This window comes from Schistocerca serialis, chromosome 2 (genome assembly GCF_023864345.2).
Source record: "Schistocerca serialis cubense isolate TAMUIC-IGC-003099 chromosome 2, iqSchSeri2.2, whole genome shotgun sequence".
NCBI classification, from domain to species: Eukaryota; Metazoa; Arthropoda; class Insecta; order Orthoptera; family Acrididae; genus Schistocerca; species Schistocerca serialis.
Window position 1 is genome coordinate 738678109 of NC_064639.1, and position 21784 is coordinate 738699892.

Consider the following 21784-nt stretch of genomic DNA (forward strand, 5'->3'; position numbering starts at 1 on the left):
TCCATTATCGCGAAGCTTCTAAGATAAGTCGTAGGGTCAGTATTGCCTCACGTGTTCCAATATTTCTACGGAATCCAAACTGATCTTCCCCGAGGTCGGCTTCTACTAGTTTTTCCATTCGTCTGTAAAGAATTCGTGTTAGTATTTTGCAGCCGTGACTTATTAAACTGATAGTTTGGTAATTTTCACATCTGTCAACACCTGCTTTCTTTGGGATTGGAATTATTATATTCTTCTTGAAGTCTGAAGGTATTTCGCCTGTCTCATACATCTTGCTCACCAGATGGTAGAGTTCTGTCAGGACTGGCTCTCCCAAGGCTGTCAGTAGTTCTAATGGAATGTTGTCTACTCCCGGAGCTTTGTTGTGATTCAGGTCTTTCAGTGCTCTGTCGAACTCTTCACGCAGTATCATATCTCCCATTTCATCTTCATCTACATCCTCTTCCATTTCCATAATATTGTCCTCAAGTACATCGCCCTTGTATAGACCCTCTATATACTCCTTCCACCTTTCTGCTTTCCCTTCTTTACTTAGAACTGGGTTTCCATCTGAGCTCTTGATATTCATACAAGTGGCTCCCTTTTCTCCAAAGGTCTCTTTAATTTTCCTGTAGGCAGTATCTATCTTACCCCTAGTGAGATAAGCCTCTACATCTTTACATTTGTCCTCTAGCCATCCCTGCTTAGCCATTTTGCACTTCCTGTCGATCTCATTTTTGAGACGTTTGTATTCCTTTATGCCTGCTTCATTTACTGCATTTTATTATTTTCTCCTTTCATCAATTAAATTCAATACTTCTTCTGTTACCCAAGGATTTCTAGCAGCCCTCGTCTTTTTACCTACTTGATCCTCTGCTGCCTTCACTATTTCATTCCTCAATGCTACCCATTCTTCTTCAACTGTACTTCTTTCCCCCATTGCTGTCAATTGTTCCCTTATGCTCTCCCTGAAACTCTGTACAACCTCTGGTTCTTTCAGTTTATCCAGGTCCCATCTGCTTAAATCCCACCTTTTTGCAGTTTCTTCAGTTTTAATCTACAGTTCATAACCAATAGATTGTGGTCAGAGTCCACATTTGCCCCTGGAAATGTCTTACAATTTAAAATCTGGTTACTAAATCTCTGTCTTACCATTATATAATCTATCTGAAACCTGTCAGTATCTCCAGGCTTCTTCCATGTATAAAATCTTCTTTTATGATTCTTGAACCAAGTGTTAGCTATGATTAGTTTGTGCTCTGTGCAAAATTCTACCAGGCGGCTTCCTCTTTCGTTTCTTACCCCCAATCCATATTCACCTACTACGTTTCCTTCTCTCCCTTTTCCTACTGACGAATTCCAATCACCATGACTATTAAATTTTCATCTCCCTTCACTATCTGAATAATTTCTTTTATTTCATCATACATTTCTTCAATTTCTTCGTCATCTGCAGAGCTAGTTGTCATATAAACTTGTACTACTGTGGTAGGCGTGGGCTTCGTATCTATCTTGGCCACAATAATGCGCTCACTATGCTGTTTGTAGTAGCTTACCCGCATTCCAATTTTCCTATTCATTATTAAACCTACTCATGCGTTACCCCTATTTGATTTTGTGTTTATAACCCTGTAGTCACCTGACCAGAAGTCTTGTTCCTCCTGCCACCGAACTTCACTAATTCCCACTATATCTAACTTTAACCTATCCATTTCCCTTTTTAAATTTTCTAGCCTACCTGCCCGATTAAGGGATCTGACATTCCACGCTCCGATCCGTAGAACGCCAGTTTTCTTTCTCCTGATAATGACATCCTCTCGAGTATTCCCCGCCCGGAGATCCGAATGGGGGACTATTTTACCTCCGGAATGTTTTACCCGAGAGGACACCATCATCATTTAACCATACAGTAAAGCTGCATGCCCTCGGGAAAAATTACGGCCGTAGTTTCCCCTTGCTTTCAGCCGTTCGCAGTACCAGCACAGCAAGGCCGTTTTGGTTAGCGTTACAAGGCCAGATCAGTCAATCATCCAGACTGTTGCCCCTGACTACTGGAAAAGCTGCTGCCTCTCTTCAGGAACCACACGTTTGTCTGGCCTCTCGACAGATACCCTTCCGTTGTGGTTGCACCTACGGTACGGCTATCTGTATCGTTGAGGCACGAAATTCTCCCCACCAACGGCAAGGTCCATGGTTCATGGGGGTAGGCGTGGTCATTCATGCACAGTAAATTGCCACATTTTAACGAGACATGTGTTTCGATGTTATTTCACAACACTTAACTAGTGCTTATATACATGTTCGAAGAAGACTCGTTTTGCAGGAGCAAACTACGAAGTCTCCCACAGGGAACTCAACAGTCTTTCCTTTAACTGTCATCTTCTGTACTCCTACAAATGCGGCAACAAAAATCGGGATAGATATAGAAAAACCTCACCGATAAACTCATTTTCACTACTAATGGAATGTGAAAAGGTTCAGGATACATATGGAGGAAGGAACAAACTTGTTCCTATAAGCGACATCTAAAACATTCTGAGATCACTGTGTCATGGGGCTGCAGTCTCCACTGAAAGGATGATCTGAGAAGGAGGAAGGTTAAAGATGATGTGCCCAAAGTGGTCAGTCAATAAAAACATTGATCAGCTTTCCTGCTCAGTTAGTCACTGTAATAGTACATGTGCAATAAAAGTTTGTTCCCTGTAGCTGCCCCGATATGATTAAACTAAGAGGCTCTTACCGTATCGCACAAGAAGCGGTTGGATTTTGTAATATCTCGTCCATAAATATTTTGAAGGCTAACAGAGTGGCCCTTCGTGTCCAGGAATTGACCGTACTTAGTCGGTTTTAAAAAAGCGAGTACTATTTGGTTATAGCGAAATAATGCCTTTCTAGAAATTCACTTTATACCGTTTCTCTTACGTATAAATCGTGTGTATTATCAGTACAAAAATTTTCTGTTTAGAAAATTTCGTTTTACACATAAAAATGTAATTGTGTGTTCTCGGGTGTTCAGACAAGTTGAATGGAATCGACAACGTTGCTGACCGCCCGAAAACGAATCATGAATTGCGACGAAAAAACCTGAGACATTGCAATTATACTCACAATGTAAAACAGTATGCATTTTCTTCGTCATTCGTAATTTTGACCACGGGACCACTTCACACACTCGACACTGTGCTTAGTCAGAAAATATTCAAAGAAAATTCTGCACGAACTGCATACAAGAGGTGGACAAAAGATGGAATCGACGCTATGGCTGCGCAGATCATCAGCAAACTTTCGCCATGTTCCACTCTTCGGATGTAAACTCGGCTAGAATTTTGAAACAGTGTGACGTAAGAATCATCCGACAAATTATTTTCTTCTTTAGCCCAGGTTTTATAGCTTCGGCACCACATTTTCGTTACGGGCATTTTCAATGCTGACGAGTCGTTTTTGAAATTCCACTTCGCACTTCAGTTCCCTTCTTATGGAGCTCCCTGCATGTTGTTTAGGTGCTGACGGAGTGCGGTAGTGCGACGTTCAGTTCTGCAGTGACTTTTGCAGCTGTCGTCATAACACTTTTTAATGACCGTCCGTCACGATCAGTCAACACACTCTTTCGTCCACGTTGTGAGCCAGCGTTACCTGCGTACGGTATAAATCATCGATACGGTGCCTCTTGAAACATGAAACACTTCGGCTACGGAGGTACTCACGATACGAGCACTAACGATTTCCCCTCATTTGAATTCACTTCGCTCGGACATAATGCACTGACAACTACATAGGACACTGTTCTGACCCGACTGACACTTGCAACGTATCGAGGACTTCGTGCAGGCGCTGTTTGTGGTCAGACACAACAGTGCGACCTGCAGGCTTGACTGGCTTCTGCATTTATGTTCAGACACGCATTTCTCGCGGTGTTTCCATATTTTTGTCGAACCTCTGTGTCTGCGAACGTGTGGGCTTCGATCCAAGGTGAGCTGAGAATGAAACAATGAGCATTATGAAATAGGCTTCGGCAGGTTGGAGAATCGTTTGCCACTACAGCACATCCCTGAAATTATCCTTAGAACTATGAGAGACACATGACATCCGCGTATGATATCGGTCCACAACCCGTCTGACCGCGCCACGCAGCTGAATCCGTGAAAGTCCAATATAGAGACACATCTTTCGTATATGGCCGCCTGTGATGATCATCAGCATCAGCTAAGTACTGCACTCGTTGGTGGAGAGAACCTGATCCCATCTTGTCGCACATCATGGTGCTTGGGGATTTTTTATGTTTCAAAGATAGAATTACAAACCTTTTTTCCTCTGTAGCCGTATTGTTCCAAGATTATGTGGTTACTTCACTGACACCTTCTTTTTAAAGTAGTGCCAGGTCATCCTTAATCTGTCATAAGGAAGCCCTTCCGCCAGCCCAAAAAAGAAAAAGTTATACTCTCCAAAATGAACAGAGCCTTTTCCTCTACCTTGTAGTGTTAGCACTCCTGGGAGGAAGAGTTTAGGGGAAGGTATTTTTCGAGAAAGAATTTCTCGCTGCTCAGGATTATCCACTCTAACAGGGGCGGCTCTTCAGGTCTACTACGTGAATGTGGCACTTCACCAATATTTGTATCTTGCCACGCTTTAAAAAGTTTGTTTATCTTACCATGTATGCGCGTTCTTACTCCAAACATATTTCCCTGTTCGGCACAGCGCGGGACTCTCTTGTAGCAGCAAGAGTGCGATTCTGTCCTGGCGAGGTGAAGTGTCCTTCCTGTATAGCAGCTCAACCTAGTGGGTGGAGCCACAGGCCGAGAATTTCTGTATGACTGCCACAGCAGCCGTGACTTCAGCTGCTTGATTTTGTCTGTGGAGTGGGCATGCGGTGCGCGGCACTTTATTCCCGGCTACTGCAGTTCCTTATTATGAAACAGTCGTTGTGTGCGTGGAGCACACTTCCATCTGTAGTTTGTTCAGTGCTATATGTTTTCCATGAGAATTCTGCTTATGATATAGTGTGTATTTTATTAGAAATTATTGGTATGTCGGAGTACCACGTAAATACAGGGTGTTAATAAATGAATATCGGTGTTTTAACGCTTTATAATATTTAGTACATTACACTTACAGTTATAAATCATTTGTCAAATGAAAGACCAACTCAAACAGTTTTACCAAGAACCTTATAAATGTTCAATGTGAGCACCATTTGTCACACGACACACATCAAGTCTGGGTAGGGCACAAGGGACCCAATGACAGGGCTTGCTTTCCACGGCCTCCACGTTCACCCAACCTAACGCCATGCGATTTTTTCCTTTGGGGCTTCATCAAGGATCTTGTGTACGTGCCTCCGCTACCAGCAGACTTCCCTGAATTAAGGAACCGGATTGAAGCAGCTGTTGCTACAATCACTGAAGACACACTTATCAACGTTTGGGAAGAACTCGGTTATAGACTTGATGTGTGCCGTGCGACAAATGGTGCTCACATTGAGCACTTATAAGGTTCTTGGTAAAACTATTTGAGTTGCTCTTGCATTTGGTGTATCATTTATAACTGTCAGTTTAATATAATAAAGCGTTAAAACCCCGATATTCATTTAGAAACACCCGGTAATTTGACAATTCAGAAGCCTGCTTTACCACGGTACATATTACTTGGCTGTTTTTCAAGGAGTTTGTTCCTTGCGGGATGGGGGAGTGGCTACGTACGCAAAAAAAATATTCCATTTGAGTCCATATACCTATAACGGCACTGCACTGAACAGGTATTTGAATGTTGTGCAGGGGCAGTTGAATTCACTGAAACTTAACTTCTAATTGTTGTTGTTTATGGGTCTCCTAACTCTGACTTCGCAGCACTTCTGCTCAGGCTAGAGAGAGCTCGTGATACACTTTGTAGGAAGCACCAGAAATTAGTTATATGTGGTGACTTCAATATTAATTTTGTGTATTATGGTGCAAGAAAATGAATGTTGATAGTTCTCCTAATTTCATATGATCTGAAGCAGATAGTGTATTTTCCATCTAGGGTGCATGGGAGCTGTAGCACAGCCATAGACAATATTTTTATTCATTCTTCATTGCTAGATGGGCATTCTGTTAGTAAAAGCGTGAATGGCCTTCCAGACCATGATGCACAAATTTTAACACTAAAAGGCTGTTGTAGTAAAACAAATGTCACATGTAATTAAAATCTATGTATAAAAGTTAATTCAACAGCAATAGAGAATTTTTTTAAACCTTGTCAAGGAACAAGAGTAGCAGGAGGTTTATAGTGCCGATGACATAGATGATAAATGTAATGCTTTCAAAAATGGTTCAAATGGCTCTGAGCACTATGGAACTTAACATCCGAGGTCATCAGTCTCCTAGAACTTAGAACTACTTAAACCTAACTAACCTAGGGACATCACACACATCCATGCCCGAGGCAGGATTCGAACCTGCGGCCGTAGCAGTCGCTCGGTTCCGGACTCAAGCGCCTAGAACCGCTCGGCCACCGCGGCCTGCTATAATGCTTTCCTTAACACATTTTTCATGCTCTTTGAAAGTTGCTCTCCATTAGAACGTTGTAAGCGGGGTACCAGCAGCAATGAGCAGACCGGGTGGCTGACTTGTGGGATAAGGATATCATGTAAAACAAAGCGGGAATTATATAAAAATGTTGGAAGTAGTCACAATCGAGCTACAGTAGCCCATTACAAACAGTCTTGCAAGATGCTTAAAAGTGTTATTAGGAAAACAAGAGTATGTGGTATGCAAACAGAATAGCTAATTCACAGGATAAAATTAAAACCATATGGTCAGTTGTGAAGGAAGTGTCTGGTTAGCAGCACAGGGTCGACGATATAACGTCAGTTCGCAGTAAAAATATTTCTGTTACTGATAAGTCTGATCTATGTACAGTATTTAACAATCATTTTCTGAGCAATGCTGGTGAATTAAATAAAGATTTAGCTTCTACAGGGAATCATATAACTCTCTTCGCAAATGCCTTTCCGAGATTGATGTCTGAAATGCTCCTCTGTGATACACACAAGGGGGAGATTGAGTCAATAATTAAATCACTGAAGACTAAGTACTCTCATCGTTATGATAGAGTGCCTAGAAGAATATTAAAGTACTGTGCTGCACTTGTTACCCCTGTACTTAGTCATATTTGTAATTTTTCCTTTAGTAATACTCAGTTTCATGAACGATTAAAGTACTCAGTAGTGAAGCCGCTTTATAAAAAGTGTGAAAAGGCTAATGTAGACAATTTTAGACCTATTTGTATGCCATCATTGTTTGCTAAAGTTATTGAAAAGGCTGTGTATGTAAGGATAATTGATCATTTTATATCACAGATTTGCTATCAGATATACAGTTGGGCTTTACAAGTCGCTTAACAACTGAAAATGCTATATTCTCTTTTGGTCTGTGAGATACTGGATGGGTTTCGAACGCTAGGCATATTTTTTGATTTAACTAAGGCGTTTGATTGTGCTGATCACAAAATATTGCTCCAGAAGTTGGATCATTATGGAATACGGGGAGTAGCTCAGAATTGGTTCATCTCTTACTTTAGCAACAGACAGCAAAACGTCATTGTTGACAATGTTGAGGATGGTTGTGATGTGGGGTCTGAGTGGGCTACGGTCAAATGGGGGGTGCCACAGGGATCAGTGTTGGGGCCACTCCTGTTCCTTATTTATATAAAAGATATGCCCTCTAGTATTATGGTAACTCTAAAATATTTCTGTTTGTTGATGACAGTAGTAGTGAAGAAAGTTGTGTGCAACACTGGCTTGGTTTCAAATAGTGCAGTTCATGACCTAAGTTCATAGCTTGTAGAAAATACGCTAATGCTAAATCACAATAAGACTCATTTTTTACAGTTTCTAACACACAATTCAACAAAACCTGTGGTTTTAATTTCACAGAATGGGCATATGATTAGTGAAACTGAACAGTTCAAATTTCTAGGTGTTCAGATAGCCCATGTTCAGGATCTTGTTCAGAGACTTAATGCTGTTATTTTTACTATTCGAACGGTACCTGAAGTGAGTGATCTTTCGACACGAAAATTAGTCTACTTTGCTTATTTTCATTGGCTTAGCCATATGGTATTATATTCTGGAGTAACTCTTCCCATTCTAAAACGATATTTTTGGCTCAGTAACGGGCGGCTAGGGCAATAAGTGGTCCACGAACCTCTTGTCGACCCCCGTTCACGAGTCTGGGTGTTTTAACATTTACCTCTCAATATATATATTCCTTACTGTCATTTCTTGTTAACAATATTAGCATATTCCCAAGAATAAGCAGCTTTCACTCAGTTAATACTCCGCAGAAATCAAACCTGCATTTGGATCGGACTTCCTTAACTCTTGTGCAGAAAGGCGTGCAGTATACTGCTGCATCCATCTTTCAAATCAAAATTCTTCTATTCTGTCGAGGAGTTCCTTAAAAAAGAAAGCTGATTCTTGCTCTATTGTTGATTGCTTCTACGTAAACTTATGAATTGACTTTTTCGGGTTATAAACATTATATTTTTATCTATTATTACTTTTATGTTGTAATTTCATGTACTGACACGTTCCATGACCTTGGAGAGTTGCTCCTCAATTTGATCCTACGGAACTTGATGTGTAAATAAAAATAAAATGAAAGAAACATCCTCTTCACGTTAAGAGATTGATATAAGGAAATTTTAAAATGAGGGTGCCCAACTGAATCTTTACAAATATTTAGTAGGCAAGAAGTCAAACATTCGGCTAAATGCTACTATCGTAGTTTCAAACGATCATGCACGTCTGCACGTCTAAAGTAAGGACTACTTGTGATATGCTAAGAAACAAGAGGAAAGAACAGTATTTTTAATTATCTTCCAAATGGTTAGCAAAATGACAGATACGCGCCTCTCAGGAGAGTACAGTTCCTTCTCTCATGGTTTATGTGTTTAAAACTATCTAGCAGTGTATTGCGTAATTTTCGATCAAGTTTTGATAGTGACTGATGAGAGATTTCGCAATTGTGAAAAAATTCACTTGTTTGCCTAACCGATACTACAAAATTTGAAGAATACCACACATTTCTTTCTATTGAAGTTGAAAACTTGGAAAATTTCTTTAGATGTCTCCAAGACACAGTGTTTAAGGAATAAAGTTTCTATATTGTACGCCGACGAGAAGTACAGACAAATTTCCTCCGGAAAGAGGATAAGGACACTTTTACGGATACTTGTAAACTGTTCTCCCTTATTCTGTCCATCTCCTCTACTAAAGGATCTGTGGAATGAAGCTTTTCTTACCTGAAACGCATAAAAACATACTTGAGGAATGCAGTGTCTGGATAGAGTCTGCTTTAGCGAATATTTCAATTCAGAGTCAACTTCTAGAGCAGTTAATAAAAACTCAGCCATTCTATGAAGACATCACCGACAAGCTTCCAGTCTTAAAGGACGGAAGAATTGGTTTAGGGTATAACAAATAGAAGTTCAACCTTTAATACCTTTTATTACAGGTATATTTTTCTTTCCTGCTGGTTCTTCAACCAAATTCTCAGTCACGAGCTGCCACTGCGCTCTAATGAATTTGCCTGTCGGATTAATCCTATGTGGTGAGCAAGGGCGCCCATACAATACTTTGAATGACGAACGGCAACTTATACGCAGCCATAAAAATTTTCACACCCGACAATTTTTAAAACCTTTGTGATACTGACCTCTAAATCTTTTTCTTGAAAGTAAAACAACTGAATACACTAGTTTTTTCCTTTTCTTGCGAGCTGGAAGGGGCGGGGGGGAGGGGGGGTGCACTTAGGTAGGGGCGCCCTTGGTGGTGAAATACTAAGATGAATGTTTGCCTATCTCGTGCAATATTCTTACCAACTGAGCTAGCCAAGCACGCCTCTTGGCTTAGCATCCAATACCTGTATCCCACTTACCCAGATTAAACAGCGACTTTTGCACCATACAGTTGTAGACTGACACGGCCGGAAAAAAAGATACAGACGAGAGCCGCAAAGTTATAACTAGTGTGATGAGTCCCAAATAAATATTCCACTAAGCAGAACAAATATGCATCACTTGGATGCAGCGAATGGAAACTGTGTCGTAAACCGCAACAGTATTGCGTACGAGGTGTTTCCTTTACAATGGCAAGGGAAGCAGTACCAGTCGTTATGTTGTTGTTGTTGTGGTCTTCAGTCCTGAGACTGGTTTGATGCAGCTCTCCATGCTACTCTATCCTGTGCAAGCTTCTTCATCTCCCAGTACCTACTGTAGCCTACATCCTTCTGAATCTGCTTAGTGTATTCATCTCTTGGTCTCCCTCTACGATTTTTACCCTCCACGCTGCCCTCCAGTACTAAATTGATGATCCCTTGATGCCTCAGAACATGTCCTACCAACCGATCCCTTCTTCTAGTCAATTTGTGCCACAAACTCCTCTTCTCCCCAATTCTATTCAATACTTCCTCATAAGTTATGCGATCTACCCATCTCATCTTCAGCATTCGTCTGTTGCACCACATTTCGAAAGCTTCTATTCTCTTCTAGTCTAAACTATTTATCGTCCATGTTTCACTTTCATACATGGCTACACTCCATACAAATACTTTCAGAAACGACTTCCTGACACTTAAATCTATACTCAATGTTAACAAATTTCTCTTCTTCAGAAACGCTTTCCTTGCCATTGACAGTCTACATTTTACATCCTCTCTACTTCGACCATCATCAGTTATTTTGCTCCACAAATAGCAAAACTCCTTTACTACTTTAAGTGTCTCATTTCCTAATCTAATTCCCTCAGCATCACCCGACTTAAATTGACTACATTCCATTATCCTCGTTTTGTTTTTGTTGATGTTCATCTTATACCCTCCTTTCAAGACACTGTCCATTCCGTTCAACTGCTCTTCCAAGTCCTTTGCTGTCTCTGACAGAATTTCAATGTCATCGGCGAACCTCAAAGTTTTTATTTCTTCTCCATGGATTTTAATACCTACTTCGAACTTTTCTTTTGTTTCCTTTATTGCTTGCTCAATATACAGATTGAATAGCATCGGGGATAGGCTACAACCCTGTCTCACTCCCTTCCCAACCACTGCTTCCCTTTCATACCCTCGATTCTTATAACTGCCATCTGGTTTCTGTACAAATTGTAAATAGCCTTTAGTTCCCTGTATTTTACCCCTGCCACCTTCAGAATTTGAAAGAGAGTATTCCAATCAACATTGTCAAAAGCTTGCTCTAAGTCTACAAATGCTAGAAACGTAGGTTGGCCTTTCCTTAATCTAAGATAAGTCGTAGTGTCAGTATTGCCTTATGTGTTCCAACATTTCTACGAAATCCAGACTGATCTTCCCCAAGGTCGGCTTCTACCAGTTATTTCCATTCGTCTGTAAAGAATTCGCGTTAGTATTTTGCAGCTGTGACTTATTAAGCTGATAGTTCGGTAATTTTCACATCTGTCAATACCTGCTTTCTTTGGGATTGGAATTATTATATTCTTCTTGAAGTCTGAGGGAATTTCGCCTGTCTCATACATCTTGCTCACCAGATGGTAGAGTTTTGTCAGGACTGGCTCTCCCAAGGCTGTCAGTAGTTCCAATGGAATGTTGTCTAATCCCGGGGCCTTGTTTCGACTCAGGTCTTTCAGTGCTCTGTCAAACTCTTCACGCAGTATCGTATCTTCCACTTTATCATCATCTACCTCCTCTTCCATTTCCATAATATTGTCCTCAAGAACATCGCCCCTGTATAGAACCTCCATATACTCCTTCCACCTTTCTCCTTTCCCTTCTTTGCTTAGAACTGGGTTTCTATCTGAGCTCTTGATAATCATGCAAGTGGTTCTCATTTCTCCAAAGGTCTATAATTTTCCTGTAGTCAGTATCTATCTTACCCGTCGTGAGATAAGCCTCTACATCCTTACATTTGTCCTCTAGCCATCCCTGCTTAGCCATTTTGCACTTCCAGTCTATCTCATTTTTGAGACGTTTGTATTCATTTTTGCCTGCTTCACTTACTGCATTTTTGTATTTTCTCCTTTCATCAATTACATTCAGTATCTATTCTGTTACCCAAGGATTTCTACCAGCCCTCGTCTTTTTACCTACTTGATCCTCTGCTGCCTTCACTATTTCATTCCTCAAAGCTACCCATTCTTCTTCTACTGTATTTCTTTCCCCCATTCCAGTCAATTGTTCCCTTATGCTCTCCCTGAAACTCTGTACAACCTCTGGTTCTTTCAGATTATCCATGTCCCATCTGCTTAAATTCCACCTTTTTGCAGTTTCCTCTGTTTTAATCTACAGTTCATAACCAATAGATTGGGGTCGGAGTCCACATCTGCCCCTAGAAATGTCTTACAATTTAAAATCTGGTTCCTAAATCTCTATCTTACCATAATATAATCTATCTGAAACCTTCTAGTTGTTATTGTATTAACCACAATATACGCTAGACGTTTCACGCTTTAGACATCGACATGTTGCGATTGTGGCCACACGCCTTCAATTGTGTCCTCTTTCTCTGTCTTAGAGATAGATGTAACTCATTAGAAAAACACAGTGAAATCATATTAACTGATTTTTTCACACATTATGCCACGTCGAAGCGCATAAGTACTGGATGCCATCTTACTTATTTCTGTAGGTCTCTCTGATTCGATCCTCGACATTGTTGTTCTGATTCAGTCTTCTGTATTATTTATAATTTAACTCTTATATGCTCTAGTGTCAAATCTAAAGGCACCCAAGTGGTAACCATTGACAGGGAAACTTTCCGACAACTATTGTGCGTTTTTTTTTCCTTTTGTCTATCAAGGCCTGTTATATTGTTATATTCCCTGTCAACCCTGAAACAGAATGCTCGCAAAAATTTATATAACGACTAAAGAGATGTGTATTATCAGTGGTTTAGGAAGTCACAGATGAAGGAATGTTAAAACCTTTATTCCAAACAATTTCCGCAGCTCTAGAGTTTCTGTGATGCGACACTGCCCTCGTTCTTCATGTCTCCAGAGGTACCATTTAGCCATGCACATCACGCGTCCCAGACGTAAGTGAGCTTCCGACGCAACCAGACAAACAAAATTTACTTTTTGCTCGTTATGCCTGCGCCGCAAGACGTAGCTACAGGACCCTGCGACTTCCACGCAAACAACTTCTGAGCTAAAAACACGTAAATTCTCCATCCCTACACTTATTCTTGGAAATACGATAGACAAAGTTTATCCAAATAACAACATAAAATATTTCAGTAGACCGACATCAGTACTTAGAGTAGATCAGACAAATTCGCTGTTCGTCTATCACTCATCATGAATAAAGCAGTCTTTAAAATTTCAAATTTAGCTGTTCAAAAATAATACCATGTTCGATTACACCAAAGTAACTTTCCTACTCCGAAAGAAGAGCTTAGGCTATAAGTGGAATAAAGATGGTTGACAATCCTCATTTTTCCTTCTTATGCATTTAACAATAAGGAACAAAGAGAATGAAAACGAACCTTTATTACGTTCTTAAGTCAGTAGAAAGCACTCGTTAGCCACGGCGATAAATACAAATAGCTGTGGCTGAAGTAGGCGAAAAAAAATGACGAACTTTCATTCGTATTATTAACCCATGTCGTTACATTTTCCATAAGAAAACGTCCAGTACTTGTCATTTTTCCTCTCACAAGAACGAAAAATAATCAGACACCAAATACAGGTTATTTAAATAGCAAATAGTTGATTGCGTCTGGAACAATTGCAGGATACTTCATCATAATGCCGTTTGAGGCTGAGTAACACTATGGTAATTAGAACATGTCATACTGACTGTTGATGCATACTGAGCCTTATGAGAGGCTTTTAAAGCTGCGTCGTCTGCTGGTGTTAAGAACCGCAAGCACCCGTGACGTCTTATTCAGCCGGTATAAATAAGAGCAGAAAAACTACTGTTAGTGTGTAAAAAAAAGTCTGTTTTGCTGCCATTTTAAAGACAGTTCAGTGAAAACGAAAAGTTGTTATTAATGTACTTGTTTCTTTCAGTACCGGGAATTTTAATGGTATTTCTGTTCATTAGCAGCAAACTTTTTAACAATTGGTCAGAGAAATTAAAAATTGATGAAATAATGTATTGGTAAGACATTTTTCCCCTCAATTCGTGATTATGACGTAAGCTGGCTAATTACTGAGAAATATTGATTGAGAGCAGCATTACCTTTCAGTTGTACGTAACATGTTTAAAATCATGAATTTAATCGTAAGTCTTCTGAATATTGTTTGGTGGACACAACTTTCGTATTTTCCGAAGTGAAAATTCATTTTAACTATTCTTTAGGCAAATATTCTGTAATTTAACATAGTCAAAAGTGATAAATTTAACAATCTGCTTCCTGCCGCGACCCCATACCCCCTCGGACGGAATTAGTGAACCCCAGCTGTCTATAACTAGTGTAATCTGTTGAATAGTACGAAAGTGTTCAAATGTCTGCGAGCCGTGTAAGTGAGGCGGGATGTGGGGACAAGCCCGGTATTCACCTAGGGGGATGTGAGAAACCGCCTAAAAACCACATCCAGGCTGGTCGGCATACCAGCCATCGTCGTTAAGCCGGCCGGCGGATTCGATCCGGGGCTAGGGCGCCTACCCGAGTCCAGGAAGCAGCCCATTAGCGCTCTCGCCTAACCCGGCGGGTCACTGAAAGTTAATAATCTATTAAGTCTAATAGCTTTAACACTTGATTTTGTGCTTGTAGGTCAGATACTAATGAAATTTATGATTTTTATGTCTCTCTTAATGTAAAACCACGATTAAGTTTACATTATTACAACTGAGCCAAATGATTTTGAAATCCAGCGTCGATTGCGCGAAGCAAAGGGGCGCTGCCCAAAGGCAGTTTTCACTGCCTGAGACTCGCAGCGTGCCCGAGAGGAGGTCTTTCCTCTCGTGAAGTGCAATGAAGCGGAGCTCCTCTAGTGGTTGTAGTGATAGCCGTTATCCTCCTTGAGTCGCTGAAGCATCGAGCAGTTCATATAGAGGTTGATGACAGTTCTCCCACCGGGCCATTCTGTGCAGGAGAGTGGAGTTAACAAGCTGTTTAGTATTCTGCTGGAAGTGGAAGTGTTTTCGAGTTGTTCCTCTCAGCTGTCAATGGGTTTGTCACTTACTCGCGAACTGAAAAGCCCTGGCTGGCGTCTGTCATATACTGCCAGCTGTGGTTTAGTATTTGCTTCCTGCTGCAGGCACCAAAAGGTGACCTCAGAGTGGTTTTGCGGTGAGTTCGGTGAGTGTATGTGTTCCTAGCCGATTGTGGAAATTGCTTCTGGCTCGCAACGACGTGTGATTGGTGATTTTGGAACGTTAAGTTTTATGTGCGAATACTCAGAAGGATCAGTTGCCAATACGTTATCTGGTGCTTCGCATGATCTGTTACCTATTCATGTCTGAGTATGTGCAATTTGATTGAAATCCTATATTCGTTTTCTGTACCCGTGACTGTGTAATTCGCGTAGTGAAATTGATGGAAAATGAATTTTCACGTCATTACGGAGGAAACGACCTGAGAGTCTCACTTGTGTACTACGAGGAATTTTAAGCAATGTGGTTGTCATAATCAAGACCACCTAGACGCTCAACAGAGCGGTTCGATCGCGTCCACATTGTTACTTTGTGCCGAGAAGGGCTCCCAACAAGGGAGGTGTCCAGGCGTTTCGGAGTGAAGCAAAGCGATGTTGTTCAGACATGGCGGAGACACAGAGAGATAGTAACTGTCGATGACATGCCTCGTTCAGGTTGTCCAAGGACTACTACTGTAGTGGATGACCGCTACCTACGTTATGGCTCGGAGGAACCCTGACGGCAAAGTTACTATGTTGAATAATGCTTTTCGTGCAGCCACAGGACGTCGCCTTACGACTCAAGCTGTGCGTAATAGGCTGCATGGTGCGTAACTTCTCTCGTGGTCGTGCGGTAGCGTTCTCGCTTCCCACGCCCGGGTTCCCGGGTTCGATTCCCGGCGGGGTCAGGGATTTTCTCTGCCTCGTGATGGCTGGGTGTTGTGTGATGTCCTTAGGTTAGTTAGGTTTAAGTAGTTCTAAGTTCTAGGGGACTGATGACCATAGATGTTAAGTCCCATAGTGCTCAGAGCCATTTGAACCATTTGATGCATAACTTCAATCCCGACGTCCATGGCGAGGTCCTTCTTTACAAACACGGCACCATGCAGCGCGGTACAGATGGGCCCAACAACATGCCGAATAGACCGCTCAGGATTGGTATCACGTTCTCTTCACCGATGAGTGTCGCATACGCCTTCAACCAGACAATCGTCGGAGACGTGTTTGAAGGCAACCCTGTTGGGCTGAACGCCTTAGACACACTGTCCAGCGAGTGCAGCAAGGTGGAGGTTCCCAGCTATTTTGGGGGGCATGGGTGTGTGTGTTGTCCTTAGCGTGAGTTAATATAAGTTAGATTAAGTAGTGCGTAAGGGACCGATGACCTCAGCAGTTTGGTCCCATAGAACTTACCACAAATTTCCAAATTTTTGCTGTTTCAGTGTGGAATTATGCGATGCGGTCGTGGAAGGCGCCGTAACGGCTGTACGATACGTGAATGCTATCCTCCGACCGATAGTGCAACCATATCAACAGCAAGTTGGCGAGGCATTCGTCTTCATGGACGACAATTCGCGTCCCCCATCGTGCACATCTTGTAAATGACTTTCTTCAGGATAATGACATCGCTCGACTAGAGTGACCAGCATGTTTACGAGACATGAACCCTATAGAACATGCCTGGAATAGATTGAAAAGGGCTGTTTACGGACGACGTGACCCATCAGCCACTCTGAGGTTCAAATGGCTCTGAGCACTATGGGACTTAACTTCTGAGGTCATCAGTCCCCTAGAACTTAGAACTACTTAAACCTAACTAACCTGAGGACATCACACCCATCCATGCCCGAGGCAGGATTCGAACCTGCGACCGTAGCGGTCGCGCGGTTCCAGACTGTAGCGCCTAGAACTGCTCGGCCACCCCGGCCGGCCCATTCTGAGGGATCTACGTCCAATGGCCGTTGACGAGTGGATCAGTCTGGACCAACAGTGCCTTGATGAACTTGTGGATAGTCTGCCACGACGAACAGAGGCATGCATGAGCGCAAGAGGACGTGCTACTGCGTATTAGGGGTTACGGTGTGTACAGCAATATGGACCACCGTCTCTGAAGATCTCGCTGTATCGTGGTACAACATGCAATGTGAGGTTTTCATGAGCAATAAAATGGGCGGAAATGATGTTTATGTTGATCTCTATTCCAATTTTCTGTACAGGTTCCGAAACTCCCGAAACCTAGGTGATGCAAAACTCTTTTTGATATGTTTATGTTCAACTTCATTTTTCAACGGTCGTCCTCTTTGGTATTTCCTACTAGCTATATGTGATTTGTCTGTTTCGACAGACTTGTTTTGTCCATCGGTTGGAATACTCTCGTCCGTGACTCGTACTACGTAACACTCTTCTCGTCAGAAACCGTAGTACTCGCATACGGTGTTCCTGGACACTTGTGTTTCAGGAGCTGTTGCTTATCCAACAAGGAGCTAAAGTGATGCTCTTCTCGATGGATCACTTGAAACTGTCAAACCATGTGTTCTTTCTTGTAGATGTGCTGTTGTGACACTGGGCGCAGTACAATTGGAAAGGAAAATAATCATCCGCATCTTTCTTGTGAAGTTTCACAGTTGAGTCCATGAGCTTCTGCAGAACGCCTATTATCCTCATTGGAAGCAATCTGAAATCCAAACAAAATTTCAAACCACTTTCCACAGTACATAATCGAGGAATCAGATTTCGCCATGTGAGACTATCGGCACTCGTAAAACCGACACCTTTTAGTTACTGCTATTCACAGCCGAAAACGGTAACCTATGTTCCCCTGGCAATGCACTAGACATTTACCATAATTCATGCCACCAGTGTCGTGTGGTCGGTATCGAGTCGCACGTTCGTTATTAATCGTTAGGGGCCCTCGCGTTAGATAGGGACTCATTCTTGGAAATTACGTGTGAAATATACACCGAAGAGCCAAAGTAACTGGTACAAGTGCCTTATATCGTGTAGGGCCCAGCGAGCACGCAGAAGCACCGCAACACGATGTGGCATGGACTCGACTAATGTCCGAAGTAGTGCTGGAGGGAAGTGACACCATGAATCCTGGAGAGCTGTCCATAAATCCTTAAGAGTAGGAGGGAGTGGAGATCCCTTCTGAACAGCACGTTGCACTCCACATATACTCAATAATGTTCACGTCTGGGGAGTATGGTGGCCAGCGGAAGTATTCAAACTGAGAAGAGTATTGCTGGAGCCACTCTGTAGCAATTCTGGACGTGTGGGGTGTCGCATTGTCCTGCTGGAATTTCTCAAGTCCGTCGGAATGCGCAATGGACATGAATGGGTGCAGGTGATCAGACAGGATGCTAACGTACGTGTCACCTGTCAGAGTCGTATCTAGACGTATTAAGGGTCCCACATCACTCCAACTGCACAGGCCCCACGCCATTACAGAGCCTCCACCAGCTTGACATGTTGACATGCAGAGTCCTTGGATTCACAAGGTTGTACCCATACACGTCCATTCGCTCGATATAATATGTATGTTTCCAGTCATCAACAGTCAAATGCCGGTGTTAAGGGGCCGAGGCGAGGCATAAAGCTTTGTGTCGTACAGTCATCGAGAGTACACGAGTGGGCCTTCGGCTCCGAAAGCCCATATCGATGATGATTCGTTGAACGGTTCGCACGCTGACACTTTTTGATGGCCCAGCTTTGGAATTTGTAGCAGTTTCCGGAAGGGTTACACTTCTGTCACGTTGAACGATTCTCTTCAGTCATCGTTGGTTCCGTTCTTGCAAGATCTTTTACCGACCGCAGCGATGTCGAAGATCTGGTGTATTAACAGATTCCTGATATTCACGGTACACTCGTGAAATCGTTGTGCGGGAAAATCCCCACTTCATCGCTGCCTCGGAGATGCTGTTTCCCACCGGTCGTATGCCGACTATAACACTACGTTCAAATTCACTTAAATCTAGATAACGTGCCATTGTAGCAGCAGTAACCGATCTATCAACAGCGCCAGACACTTGTCGTCTTATATAGGCGTTGCCGACCTCAGCGCCGTATTCTGCCTGTCTACATATCTCTATATTTGAATACGCATGCCTATGCCACTTTCCCTGGCGCTTCAGTGTACGTGACATATGCGTTTGCGGGTGAAGCCATGGGTATGAGTGGTTGTGAGTTTTCGTGCCTTTTCTTTATAGATCAACTCAAGTTTCAACCTCCCGTTGTAGTATCACATTTCGAAAAGCTTGCATAATAAGTCTCTTTGCTTTCTCGTGGTCTACTTTGCAGATACTCACAATTCTGTGTTCAGACGTGTCGGTTCAGAATCTTCAAAGCCGATTACACATTTATTTGATGCCGGTAAACGATTGTTGTGCAGGAAAATTTTCTTTCGCTGCTTCGGAGAAAATATAATTTTCTTCGCAACTACTGCGGTTTAATTCTCATCCTTCGCATTCTTGTATACCCTTCTTTCACCGGCAAGCATCTACACAGGTCCGTTGATGAATTCAACTCATATTAATAGACACTGTTTTTTATCTCGGTTCGTCAAAAAGTGTTCAGTATTCAACTGGTAACAGAGTCTGTTTAAGGCCATAATATTTCAGTAACCTTGCAGCAATATCTTGCTACACTTGCTACAGGGAAGAAGCACTCTAATACTGTGGCGTCACTCGATGACAAGAATAATCCCACAACGCACAAAATCCCTTTTATTCCTGATGACGAATAACATGTAACATTTACCACGGACAGGATGTATGTGTCTTACGGAACGTGAAATTTCTCTCCGGCGTGTCTCTGTAATAAACCTGTTTTGATTAATGATGCGCGGTAATCCTAAAGGTAATGCGCTGCCCGTGTTAGGTTGTGTTACATGTCCACGGTTACATGTGACACACGGCACATGCATGGCGGCAAGATTCATAATGGGTCCACGCCGACGACCACCGTATTTCCTGCAGTGTTAGGCAAAGATTTCGCGTTATATGTGAGACGCGACAGCGTAACAGACGAAGATTGCTTCCAACTTCAGGCACATCAAATTGATACACGTGTCATAAACAGATTCAAATATTGTGGATGTGTATTAACGTCACCTGCTTGTGACAAATGAAAATTTGTGCCGGCCTAGGACTCGAACCCGGATTTCCCGCTTGTCGTGAACTGTCGCCTTAACCACTTCGGCTATCCAAGCACGAACCCAGTGTCTCTACAAACCTCCGTCTGTCACGCAGTCACGATACAAATTCTCGCACTTTCGTGAAAGTAAGCGTAGGAAGATGAATGTCATTTTGTATCGTGATTTACTGCATAAACATATACAGTCGCCGTTAATGATACTATACATGTATGGCATAAGAGTCTTTTATCGAATTATTCTACGGTCCAGGATATTTTTCTGAATGAATATCTGACAGTTAATTATAAGCGGCCTTTTAAAGGCAGCTAAACATGTAACAACAGAAGAGTGTGGGTATTCCTAGTACATTCATACGATGCGTTTGCACTAACACAGTGCATACCTCTGCACCCTACCTTAAGGGGCTCCGGAACGCCCTATACTTGCAATGTTAAAATAACGCTTATAAATTACATCTTTCCTCACAAAGTATTTGAGGTAGGAAGTTGAACTTTTTACAGATTATTTATTGGAATATGGGCTACAACTTAACACAGGGATTTTACAAAATTTTAGTTCAGTTATTAAAGATGATTTTTTTCAATTGTAATGAAAATTCACAACATTTTTTTGCAATTTTTTATTTATATATTCAAAAATATACAGTTTTTTGGAAAAAGGCTATGTTAAATTATGCAGAAGGTACTGTGTAACATTTACTGAAAGTTTGAAACAAATATGTTTGGAAGATCCTTAGAAAACATGTAATCAGTATGAGAAAATAAAAGTTTTGGGAATCGAGCGACAAAGATTGGATTAACTTTTTAGTGCATTCCAGGTCCATAGGATGGATTATCTTCATCCTCTGCAAACTCCTCCTCCAGCTTCCTCTTGTTCCTCCTCCTGTTTACTCTTGCTTGTATTTCTAGACTCTTTACAGCCCTGTCTGCAGCCCGAAGGCGTTCCTTGTCTAAAGCAAGCATCGCTCGTACCATGTTAGAACCTATCTTCATTCCCATATTTCTGAATACCTTGCACCTTACAATGTTGCCATCAATGAAAGTCGCAACAGCATCATACACACCAAAGTGAAGTGTTTCTATTCCAACAAATACAGTCTTGGGGATTCTCGACCATATAACACTATTTACACTTTCATTGAGGTTTTGAGTTTTTCCGTGAATACACTTTTTCAACAGTTCAGGTGCTGCTAAGTCTCTGAAAATAGGTTTTATCACCTCCATTATTGCATGAGGCAGACTATGCTTATGAGTGTACACTACACCAGTTAGCAATCCTTTGTTATATTTACACCAACTGTCTTCTTCTTTGGGACACAAGCTCTGTTGGGGATTTTCGTCGGTTGAAGAAGTATAAAAAAAAAAGAGCCCAAACAGCCTTCTTCATTTCGTCGACACTTTGTGTATTTTGCCTAATAGCCATTCCATAATAGTTCCGTATTTTGTCAATTACACTGTCAGTTAACCTTCCCTTCCCATCCAACCCTTTACCATCACTGAGTTTTTGTTTTTTGTACGAAGCTTTCAGTCGCCGAAGTCTTGTTCCCATTCGCTTCTGCACGTGTCCAATACACTCAA